Below are 12697 nucleotides of genomic sequence, written 5' to 3' on the forward strand. Positions count from 1 at the left end.
AGATTTCCAGCTGTTCAATGGTAAACAAACTATTCCTGAAGAAACTAACTTATAAATGCGTCATGGACTTATTAAAACCCTATAACCCTTCATAACTCACAATATAAGGCTGTAATGCACAATTGTTCATGTTTTTGTGGTCATCTGTAACTTTTAGAATAACAAAGACATCAAAACTATGAAATAACACATATGGAATCATGTAGTAACCAAAAAAGTGTTAAACAAATCAAAATATATTTTATATTTGAGATTCTTAAAAAATCCACCCTTTGCCTTGATGACAGCTTTGCACACTCTTGGCATTCTCTCAACCAGCTTCATGTGGTAATCACCTGGAATGCATTTCAATTAACAGGTGTGCCTTCTTAAAAGTTAATTTGTGGAATTTCTTTCCCTCTTAATGCGTTTGAGCCAATCAGTTTGGTTGTGACAAGGTAGAGATTGTATTCAGAAGAAGCCTTATTTGGTAAAAGACCAATCCATATTATGGCAAGAACAGCGCAAATAAGCAAAGAGAAATGTCAGTCCATCATTACTTTAAGACATGAAGGTCAGTCAATACGGAAAATTTCAAGAACTTTGAAAGTTTCTTCAAGTGCAGTCACAAAAACCATCAAGCGCTATGATGAAACTGGCTCTCATGAGGACCACCACAGGAATGGAAGACCCAGAGTTACTTCTGCTGCAGAGGATAAGTTCATTAGAGTTACCAGCCTCAGAAATTGCAGCCCAAATACATTTTTCACAGAGTTCAAGTAACAGACACATCTCAACATCAACTGATCAGAGGAGACTGTGTGAATCAGGCCTTCATGGTTGAATTGCTGCAAAGAAACCACTACTAAATGACCCCAATAATAAGAAGAGACTTGCTTGGGCCAAGAAACACGAGCAATGGACATTAGACCGGTGGACATTTGTCCTTTGGTCTGGAGTCCAAATTGTCTTTGTGAGACGCGGTGTTGGTGAACGGATGATCTCAAAATGTGTATTTCCCATCGTAAAGCATGTAGGAGGTGGTGTTATGGTGTGGGGGTGCTATGCTGGTGACACTGTCTGTCATTTATTTAGAATTCAAGTCACACTTAACCAGCATGGCTACCACAGCATTCTGCAGCGATACGCCATCCCATCTGGTTTGGGCTCAGTGGGACTATCATTTGTTTTTCAACAGGACAATGACCCAACACACCTCCAGGCTGTGTAAGGGCTATTTTACCAAGAAAGAGAGTGATGGAGTGCTGCATCAGATGACCTGGCCTCCACAATCCCCCGACATCAACCAAATTGAGATGGTTTGGGATGAGTCGGACCGCATAGTGAAAGAAAAGCAGCCAACAAGTGCTCAGCATATGTGGGAACTCCTTCAAGACTGTTGGAAAATAATTCAAGGCAAAGGGTGGCTATTTGAAGAATCTCAAATCAAAAATATATTTTAATTTGTTTGACACTTTTTTGGTTACTACATGATTCCATATGTGTTATTTCATAGGTTTGATGTCTTCACTATTATTCTATAATGTAGAAAATAGTCAAATAAAGAAAAACCCTTGAATGACCATGGCAGATGGCAGAACACTGGCCATGGCAGAACACTAACATTCCTGTCTTGCAGGAAATCACGCACAGAACGAGCAGTATGGCTGGTGGCATTGTCATGCTAGAGGGCATGTCAGGATGAGCCTGCAGGAAGGGTACCACATGAGGGAGGAGGATGTCTTCCTTGTAACGCACAGCGTTGAGATTGCCTGCAATGACAACAAGCTCAGTCCGATGATGCTGTGACACACTGCCCCAGACCATGAAGGACCCTCCACCTCCAAATCGATCCCGCTCCAGAGTACAGGCCTCGGTATAACGCTCATTCCTTCGACGATAAACGCAAATCCGACCATCACCCCTGGTGAGACAAAACCGTGACTCGTCAGTGAAGAGCACTTTTTGCCTGTCCTGTCTGGTCCAGCGACGGTGGGTTTATGCCCATAGGCAACGTTGTTGCCGGTGATGTCTGGTGAGAACCTGCCTTACAACAGGCCTACAAGCCCTCAGTCCAGCCTCTCTCAGTCTATTGCAGACAGTCTGAGCACTGATGAAGGGATTGTGCGTTCCTGGTGTAACTCGAGCAGTTGTTGTTGTCATCCTGTACCTGTCCCGCAGGTGTGATGTTCGGATGTACCGATCCTGTGCAGGTGTTGTTACAAGTGGTCTGCCATTGCGAGAATGATCAGCTTTCCGTCCTGTCTCCCTGTAGCGCTGTCTTAGGCGTCTCACAGTACGGACAATGCAATTTATTGCCCTGGCCACATCTGCAGTCCTCATGCCTCATTGCAGCATGCCTAAGGCACGTTTACGCAGATGAGCAGGGACCCTGGGCATCTTTCGGTGTTTTTCAGAGTCAGTAGAAAGGCCACTTTAGTGTCCTAAGTTTTCATAACTGTGACCTTAATTGCCTACCGTCTGTAAGCTGTTAGTGTCTTAACGACCGTTCCACGGGTGCACGTTCATTTTTGTTTATGGTTCATTGAACAAGCATGGGAAACAGTTTTTAAACCCTTTACAATGAAGTTCTGTGAAGTTATTTGGATATTTACGAATTATCTTTGAAAGACAGGGTCCTGAAAAAGGGACGTTTCTTTTTTTACTGTGTTTAGTTAGCCCTGAGTTAGCCTGCCCCGGAGCAGGTTAGATCTGAAGGATTCGTTACCGGTTATCCCAAGTTGAACTCAGAGTTGACCAAAGTTACCTCACTAACTCAAATCTACAGTCATAGTATAGGTATCTGGGGCCTTATAAACTTCATGTAAATTTCACACATTTGTGTGAGCCATTTCTGAAATGTCTGCGCATCATTTGGAAATATTGGCATTAGGCCACAGCATGCAAAAGAAGAATTGTTGTTCAATATTTAGTTCATCAATAAATTATTGGGTTTCTATGTCTTGCCTTCGTATAGGCTCTGAGATTAACTAGGTATTGATATTGCCGTCCTATCACTCAACATGCAGCCTACCCATACTGGCAAATATTTTACATAAACTACCACCCTGTTTACTCTGTTGGCTGGATGTTTTAATCTTAAGAAGTATTTTATGTTGTATCTGGAAAAGGATTATGTCAGAGTTTCTGAAAGAGTAAACAATGGCAAATTGTTGTGGACCAGTCAGCATTATGTTAGAATTCAACAATGTACATTTATGTTGCAACTTACTCTCTTTTGGTTTATTAGACGCTAAATTAACTCTTGATTTGCGGGAGCCTCAGTTCATATGTTAGAATTTCTAGGATAGTGAGAGGTTAATGTATATTTGGGATTTCTTTAGTTTTACCTCTCGTTCAAGGTCATGCATTTTTGGGATCGGCCAGACTATCACGCCCTGACCATAGAGAGCCCTTGGTTCTCTATGGTGTTGAGGTCAGGGCATGACTAGGGGGTGTTCTAGTCTTTTCATTTCTATGTTGGTGCTCTTGGTATGGTTCCCAATTAGAGGCAGCTGATGTTCGTTGTCTCTAATTGGGGATCATACTTAAGTTCTCCATTGTTCCCACCTGGGTTGTGGGATATTGTTTGTGTTAGTGTGTTTATCACTACGGCTTTCACGGTCGTTTTATGTTTGTTTATGGTTTTGGTAGTTTCACTATATAATAAAGTATGTGGAACTCAACTCACGCTGCGCCTTGGTCCGCTCTGTACGACGAACGTGACACAGTTTTTTTTGTTATAATTGTTTTTCCCCCTCTTTGTATATGCTTGTTAAAGGTTGGTTGAGTAGGAGGGTAAATGTTGGAAGGTAGGGGAACAGGGTGGGGAGTAAGGGGGCTCACATCGGTTAGAGACGGCTCAAGTGTGGGTGCAGGACACCATAGGAACTACAAACGAGATGAGGGCAGGGCTTACATTTACTTCCTGGAATGTCAATGGTTTTTACGAACCAATCAAGATAGGCAATGTCCTGGCCCACTTGAAATCACTCTCGTCTGATATTTTTGCAAGAAACCCATCTGTAAAACAATTCTCATAGCAGACTTTAAATGTACGTGGGTGGGTCAAGTGTATCATTCTAGCTTCTCCACCAAAACGAATTCCCTTCCTACATAAAACCACTATTGCGGATAAAGATTGTTGCTACGTGTTCGTAATAGGAGAGATCCATTCTACTTCTGTAACTCTACTGAATAGCTAGGGGCCAAACATTGATAATCCCAACTTTTTCATAAGAGTCCTTTCCCTGATTCCAGATATCTCCCATATTAACCTGGTCATTGGGGGACCTTAACTTTGTGCTAGACCAATATTTGGATAGATCATCTACCCGGCATGCCACTACTATCACGTTTCAGTTACGACCCAGATGCAGACGGTGTCGAAGAAACAAATGTTTATTTCTAATACAGGGGCAGGCAAACGACAGGTCAAAGGCAGACAGGGGTCAATAATCCAGAGATGGTGCAAAGGGTCCAGAATGGCAGGCAGTCTCAGGGTCAGGGCAAGCAGGGGTCAATAATCCAGTGAGGTGTGGCAGGGTATAGAATGGCAGGCAGGCTCATGGTCAGAGCAGGCAGAACGGTCAAAACTGGGAAGGACAAGAAAACTTTCCCATCTATACTGAACAAAAATATAAACACAACATGCAACAATTTCAACGATTTTACTGAGTTCCAGTTCATATAAGGAAATCAGTCAATTGAAATAAATTAATTAGGCCCTAATCTTATCACGTTTCAGGTAAGACTCAGAGTCAAAGTAACAAAAGTTTATTGCTAGTACAGGGGCAGACAAAACAACAGGTCAAGGGCAGACAGGGGTCAATAATCCAGAGAGGGTGCAAAGGGTCCAGAATGGCAAGCAGTCTCAGGGTCAGGGCAGGCAGGGGTCAATAATCCAGTGAAGTGGGGCAGGGTATAGAATGGCAGGCAGAATAGTCAAAACCGGGAAGGACTAGAAACAGGAGCAAGAAACAGGCAGGGGAACAAATGCTGGTAGGTTTTACAAACAAAATGAAATGGCAGACAAACTGAGAACACAGGTATAAATACACAGGGGATAATTGGGAAGATTGGCAACACCTGGAGGGGGGTGGAGACGAGCACAAAGACAGGTGAAACAGATCAGGGTGTGACATCTCCAACCCTACGGATAGGGAACATTCACTCATGTTCACAATGTTTATACCCGAATTTACCATTTTTTGGTTGATGCTAAATTACAGTGGTGGAAAAAGTACCCAATTGTCATACTTGAGTAAAAGTAAAGATACCTTAATAGAAAATGACTCCAGTAAAAGAAACCCAGTAAAATACTACTTGAGTAAAAGTATTTGGTTTTAAATATACTTAAGTATCAAAAGTAAACGTAATTGCTAAAGTGTACTTAAGTATCAAAAGTACAAGTATCAATCATTTCAAATTCCTTATATTAAGCAAAGCATACTGACATTTTCTAGTTTTTTATATTTATGGACAGCAAGGGGCACGCTCCAACGCTCAGACATAATTTACAAAAGAAGCATGTATTTAGTGATTCCGCCAGATCAGCGGCAGTAGGGATGACGAGGGATGTTCTCTTGATGAGTCTGAATTAGATCATTTTCCTGTCGTGCTAAGCATTCAAAATGTAACAAGTTGTAATGGGTGCGTGTTGGTGGCAGGGAAGTCAGGCGCAGGAGAACGAACTTGGTATAAATGAAGTTGTTTAATAAAAGTTAACAAAACTCCAAAAACCAAAACATATAAAATAATCAAAGTGGGTACAAAACCTGTCGCGCACCAACACATAACTAGCACAAACATACAATCACCGACAAGGACATGAGGGGAAACAGAGGGTTAAATACACAACATGTAATTGATGGGATTGGAACCAGGTGTGATGGAAGACAAGACAAAAGCAAAGGAAAATGAAAAATGGATCAGTGATGGCTAAAAGATCGGTGACGTCGACCGCCGAACACAGTTCGAACAAGGAGAGGGGCCGACTTCGGCGGAAGTCGTGACACAAGTACTTTGGGTGTCAGGGAAAATGTATGGAGTAAAAAGTACATTATTTTCTTTAGGAGTGAAGTGAAGTAAAAGTTGTCAAAAATATAAATAGTAAAGTAAAGTACAGATACTCCAAAAAAACGACTTTAGTACTTTAAAGTATTTCTACACCACTGCTAAATTACTCCCTTTTACCTGTAATGTGAGGTATCATGATATTATAATCTCTGACCACCGTCCACTCACCTTTTCCCTGAGATTGGGTGACATCGTATGAAGAAAGACGGTCTGGATGTTTAATCCTCAGCTCCGACATTCTGTGAACATCTTAAAGATTAAATTATTATTATTTTTAAACAAACGAAAACAGACTTCCTCAGCAATATTGTGGGAAACACTGAAGGCTTATTTGAGGGGCTGCCAGGAAAAGGCAAAGCAGGGAAAACATTTGTAGAAATGGAGGAACAAATTGACTTAATGGTTGGGGAGAATGCTAGTCATCCATCTACTGAGAAACATACACAAATTACAGCTTTAAAATTTGAATATAATTGTCTCTATACCAAGCAAAAATATTTTGAGTTTGGTGACAAAACGCACAAATTACTGTCCAGACAACTTAAAAAAACTTCAGAGTGACCGAATGATTCACCAAGTTAAATCTGTAACTGGGGAATTACTCTCTTCTCCCAAGGACACCAATGATAGATTGTCAGTTTTATGAGATTCTTTATTAAGCAGATCCTAACCTTTAAATCATGCAAAACTTTTTGGGAGGACTAATCTCCCCGCCCTGAACCAGGAAGATTCTAACCTCGTGAATAAGGAAATAACTCTCAGAGAAATTCGAGAAACAATTAAATCTCTAAAGAGTGGTAAGACCCCGGTTCCATATGGATTCCCTGGTGAATTCTATAAAACATTCCGCAACATTCCCTCTTCCTACCTGCACAAACTGTTCAGGCCAATGACGATAGAGCTCTCCCAGCTACTTTGGATGAGGCAGTTACTTTAGTTATACATAAAAAAAGGGTAAAGATCCGAAAGAAGTAGGGTCATACAGACCAATAGCTATCCTCAATAAATACCAGAAGATCTTAACAAAAACTCTAGCTAACAGGCTTAGCACTTTAGTAGGAAAATTGATACATTCAGAAAAGGCTTTATCCCCAACAGGCTTTATCCCCAACAGAAACTCATTCTTCAATCTCAGGTGCCTCTTCAACATGATGTACAGATGTTCAGTTTCTTGGCAGTTTCTCTCATGGAATAGCCTTCATTTCTCAGAACCAGAATAGACTGACGAGTTTCAAAAGAAAGTTATTCGTTTCTGGCCTGCAATCAAACCCACAAATGCTGATGCTCCAGATACTCAACTAGTCTAAAGAAGGCCAGTTTTATTGCTTCTTTAATCAGAACAACAGTTTTCAGCTGTGCTAACATAATTGCAAAAGGGTTTTCTAATGAACAGAGGCCCATTATCAGCAACCATCACTCCTTTGTTTCAATGGCGCGTTGTGTTAGCTAATCCTAGTTTATCATTTTAAAAGGCTAATTGATCACACCTATGTAGATATTCCATTAAAAATCAGGCGTTTCCAGCTACAATAGTCATTTACAACATTAATAATGTCTACACTGTATTTCTGATCAATTTGATGTTATTTTAATAGACAAAAAATTTGTTTTTCTTTCAAAAACAAGGACATTTCTAAGTGACCCCAAACTTTTGAACGGTAGTGGATATAAAAAAGAAGTAAAAAATATACAATGTTTTGCATCAATAGCGGTGCGTGCGTAAAATCACTGGGAAAGCCAAGCCAGGGAAAAAAGGCATATTACAACCATGTGTGGTAATTGCGTTGTTTGCTCTATAACCTTTTAGACCATATGCTGTCACGCCCTGATCTGTTTCACCTGTCTTTGTGATTTTCTCCACCCACCTCCACACACCATGGGACCACACAGCCGTCATACCGCTCAGGTTGGAGACGCGTTCTGTCTCCTAGAGATGAACGTACTTTGGTGTGAAAAGTGCAAATCATTCCCAGAACAACAGCAAATAACCTTGTGAAGACGTTGAAGGAAACAAGTACAAAAGTATCTATATCCACAGTAAAACGAGTCCTATATCGACATAACCTGAAAGTCCGCTCAGCAAGGAAGAAGCTACTGCTCCAAAACTGCCATGGGGACAAAGATCGTACTTTTTGGAGAAATGTCCTCTGGTCTGATGAAACAAAAATAAAACTGTTTGGCCATAATGACCATCGTTATGTTGGGAGGAAAAAGGGAGAGGCTTGCAAGCCGAAGAACACCATCCCAACCGTGATGCACGGGGGTGGCAGCATCATGTTTAAGGGGTGCTTTGCTGCAGGAGGGACTGGTGCACTTCACAAAATAGATGGCATCATGAGGGAGGAAAATTATGTGTATATATTGAAGCAACATCTCAAGACATCAATCAAGAAGTTAAAGCTTAGTCGCAAATGGGTCTTCCAAATGGACAATGTCCCCAAGCATACTTCCAAAGTTGTGGCAAAATGGCTTAAACCTCTATGGGCTAGGTGGGACGTTAGCGTCCCACTCTATTCAACAGCCAGTGGAATTGTGTGGCGTGAAATACAAATAACTCAAAAATGCAATAATTTCAAAGATATATTTCAAAGATATATTTCAATATATCTTTGTCTCATTCTTTTACATCACAAAAACCTGGCATTTTAACAGGGGTGTGTAGACTTTTATATCCACTGTAAATATCATGTGGCTGTCCATGGTACTGATTTGTGTGTGTGCATAAGTGGAACAAACATGTTGACTCACCCTACTTATTGAGAAACGCCAATGCCATCCTCATCTCTTTCATGTTGCCGAAACATCTATGACTCTGTCATACAGTACACACTTTTAGTTTTTGTTGTTCTAGGCTACCTGGCTAAAATGCTTGCTAGCTAGCCTAACTTCGTTTCATGGGCAACGATGAGCCAGCTAACATTAGCCTACTACATTTAGCTACATCTTGAACTTCCTTCCTCTGAGGCCAGAGGCACAACGTATGAATTTATCGTTTGCTCATAATCACTGTTATAATCATTGGCCAGTACGGAGAATTAAGTAAAACCACAAGACCAAATCCCTGTCTCTGTCCGTGTCTAATTTAGGAAAGGGACAATTTTAGCTAGCTAGCCACCGGAGGACAACAACATAACGAGATGCAACAATTGAAGTTTTTTTCTGTCAATGACGTTTGGCTTGATGTGATTGGTGTGAAGCCAAATCCAAACTGGCTTCATTTTACACATTTTTGTGCTCAAAGAGCATTCACAGTTGAGCTCGCTCAGTTTATCGCAATGCTGATTGGCTAATATTGTATAAAGAAATATCAAGGGAAGCCAAATGCTCGCTGGCTTCCCTTGCATACAATGCTACAGGCGGAAACAATATCATACTCTGTTTGACCAGACAGCATCAGATAGATGGGCTACACATACATAGACAGAGGGGTGCTATTTTGCTCGCTCTGGTGCTTTCTCCGGTGAGATACATTCAGCCTCTTGCGAATTCAAGGAAAATTATGAAACACAGAGAGACGAGAGATACATTATTTTATATACAGTACCGGTCAAAAGTTTGGATACACCTACTCATTCCAGGGTTTTTCTTTATTTTTACTATTTTCTACATTGTAGAATAATAGTGAAGAGATCAAAACTATGAAATAACACATTTGGAATCAAATCAAGTTAAACATATCCAAATATATTTCAGATTTTAGATTCTTCAAAGTAGCCACCCTTTGCCTTGACAGCTTTGCACACTCTTGGCATTCTCTCAACCAGCTTCACCTGGAATGCTTTTCCAACCGTCTTGGAGGAGTTCCCACATGTGCTGAGCACTTGTTGGCTGCTTGTCCTTCACTCTACGGTCCAACTCATCCCAAACCATCTCAATTGGGTTGAGGTAGGGTGATTGTGGAGGTCAGGTCATCTGATGCAGCACTCCATCACTCTCCTTCTTGGTCAAATAGCACTTACACAGCCTGGAGGTGTGTTGGGTCATTGTCCTGTTGAAAAACAAGTAATAGTCCCACTAAGCGCAAACCAGATGGGATGGCGTATCACTGCAGAATGCTGTGGTAGCCATGCTGGTTCAGTGTACCTTGAATTCTAAATAAATGTCATGACTGTCCTGAAAGGATCTGAATGGGTCAGACAGCTTGGCAATGGATGACAATAACCAGCCCTCTCTCACCCACAGAAGAAGGGAGGAGGGAGCTGCTGTCAGGTTGACGGTTCACACCCTGTTGTAAGTTACAGGAGAAGAGGACTCTCTTTTCCCATCCAGCATTAACTAAAGGAATGTCTTTGTTAACAGACTTTTTCCCGCTGAAACTCTAGCAATTTCTAAATCGAATACTGGAACAATATTTCTAACATTGGAATGTGGGGAATGGTCAGAGATGATCTATAGAAAACTAATGTCATATTGGTTTTTATTTTGTGATACTGTAACTTGGAATGTATATCCCCTTTCTGTCAAGTTTCCATCCTTAACGTTGTATTTGAAATATGAAAAAATATGAACGCATTTTTGTTAAGGTAGGAATGTGATTTGAGATCACATTTAGCGATAAGAGAATCTATCTCCTATAAACTGTGCACAGTAAGTAGCCAAGCCCTGAGTGAGGTCAGAGAGTGGGTCAGACTGACGGAACCATTCCCTTCAGCCAGAGTGCATAAAAGGATTGCCAACAGAGATTAACATTAGACCAGGAAAGATGAGGAGTTGCAGCCCACGTCTAAGGTGGTTTAAACTCTCAATCTCAAAGACAAGAAAACGTGGAGAGGTATCTACACGTTCGAAATGGTTCGAACTTTGAACCTCAACACGAGGTGAAGAAAATAAACTCACCTCCCAGACTAGACCAGAACATCGCCAGGCTGCAGCTGCACGTGTAAAGTGGTTCAAACTCTGACTATCAACAAGAGGTGGAGAGAGGAGAAAACACCCCTCTCGGACAATCACTGGTACAGCTGATTAGCTGTTCTAAGTCAAATATCTAGAAAAGCGAATTTAAGTGGGACCATCCTACTACTCTTCTCAAATCACTGTAGTACGCTACTCTCATCACCCAATGGGAACCGTCAACACGGCTGGCTAGCCTTTCCAAGGAGCATCTTCCAGAGTGAACAACAGTAGAAGAGGGGAAAAGGGCCTCGGACAATCAGAGCCATACAAGCATGCCACTGAAAGGCCATCAACCTTTCTAAGGAGGGCTGGTTCCGACAGAGATAAACGGCGAACAAAGGCATTCACACGTAACGTAAATACAGTCATGATTTCTTATTCCAAACGGGCGGCGGTTCATGTGCGAAGTATATGATTACTGTGAGAATAGTTTCTAAAATGTATCAACGATAAGTGTCTCTTTCTTTCTCTCTCTCTCTCTTTCTCTCCATGTCATTGTGTAAAAAGCCACCATATTGTGTCAGTCAACTAGGGACCTTTTTCTCATGTATTAAATGTGTATGTTTATTCTGTGTTATAATTTAGTTAGCTAGTAAATAAATAATTAAACCAATTTGTGGAGAACTGAATCATAAATAAGGCTGGGGTTTTTGCAGATCCAAAAGTTTTAAAAAATCATCATAATAATGAAACCATATAATATACTTGCAGTGAAGCCACTCAACAACTACATCACATTAGTCATCTAACAGACTCACATCCAGAGCGACACACAGAAGCAACCAGGGTCAACGCCCTGCTCAAGGGCACATTGACAGATCTCCCACAAGGTCAAAAACGGGGACCCGAACGAGCGATCCATCAGTCACCTGCCCAAGCTCCCAACCGCCAGGCCACCGGCCCTCCAATATCCCCCCACAGTTCCCAAAGAGCTGTCCGTCAACCATCCAAGACCCCCCCACAGTATTAAAAATAAATAAACATCCTTTGCCCACCCCCAAGACCCCCCCCATGCGCCAACAACCAACAAAATGAACAAAAGAGGAAGACAAAGGAAAACAGAAAACAACAATGCAAAAAAAAAGACATCAAGGACAACAAAATCATAACAGCAAGGCCAACTGAATATGTTTGAGTGCATGTATTGCACTATTTACATGTGTGTGTGTGTGTCCGTGTATGTGCACATGTGTGCATTTGAATGATTATGTGTATATACACATGTGTACAAACACCTGCACGGCATCAGCCTCAGGCAAACCGGCTAAGCTGTAACAACATTGCCCCTGTGTCATTCAAACACAGGGGCAATTTTGTTATGTTAAAAAAAATGTTTTTATCTTTGACCGTCAATCTAACCCCTGTCCAGTTTTAATCCTTTATATTGGGCAGATATACCAGTTCTCTACCTCCTCCTGCTGCCACCTGCCTCCTCCATTTTTGGGGTATTGCGTTAATCAACTGGTTGTAATCTTGGACTGAGACACCTTTCCATACAATTCTGATAACTCCATGAAATACATAACTCTACCATTCCAATTTACAATATCATTTAAAAACAAAATACCCTTTTGAAACATCTTACCCATAAATACAGGTCTTTTATTAACCAGCACATTTGAGTTCAGCCATAATATTTGTTGTAATATTTGTTTTATCTTTTCAGGGGGATGAAATTGAAATTGGAGCCAGCTCTGCAATGCTTGTTTAAAAAATAGAGATACTTTGAAAAAAGTATAATTTTCAA

This window comes from Salmo salar, chromosome ssa09 (assembly GCF_905237065.1).
Source record: "Salmo salar chromosome ssa09, Ssal_v3.1, whole genome shotgun sequence".
Lineage (NCBI taxonomy): Eukaryota > Metazoa > Chordata > Actinopteri > Salmoniformes > Salmonidae > Salmo > Salmo salar.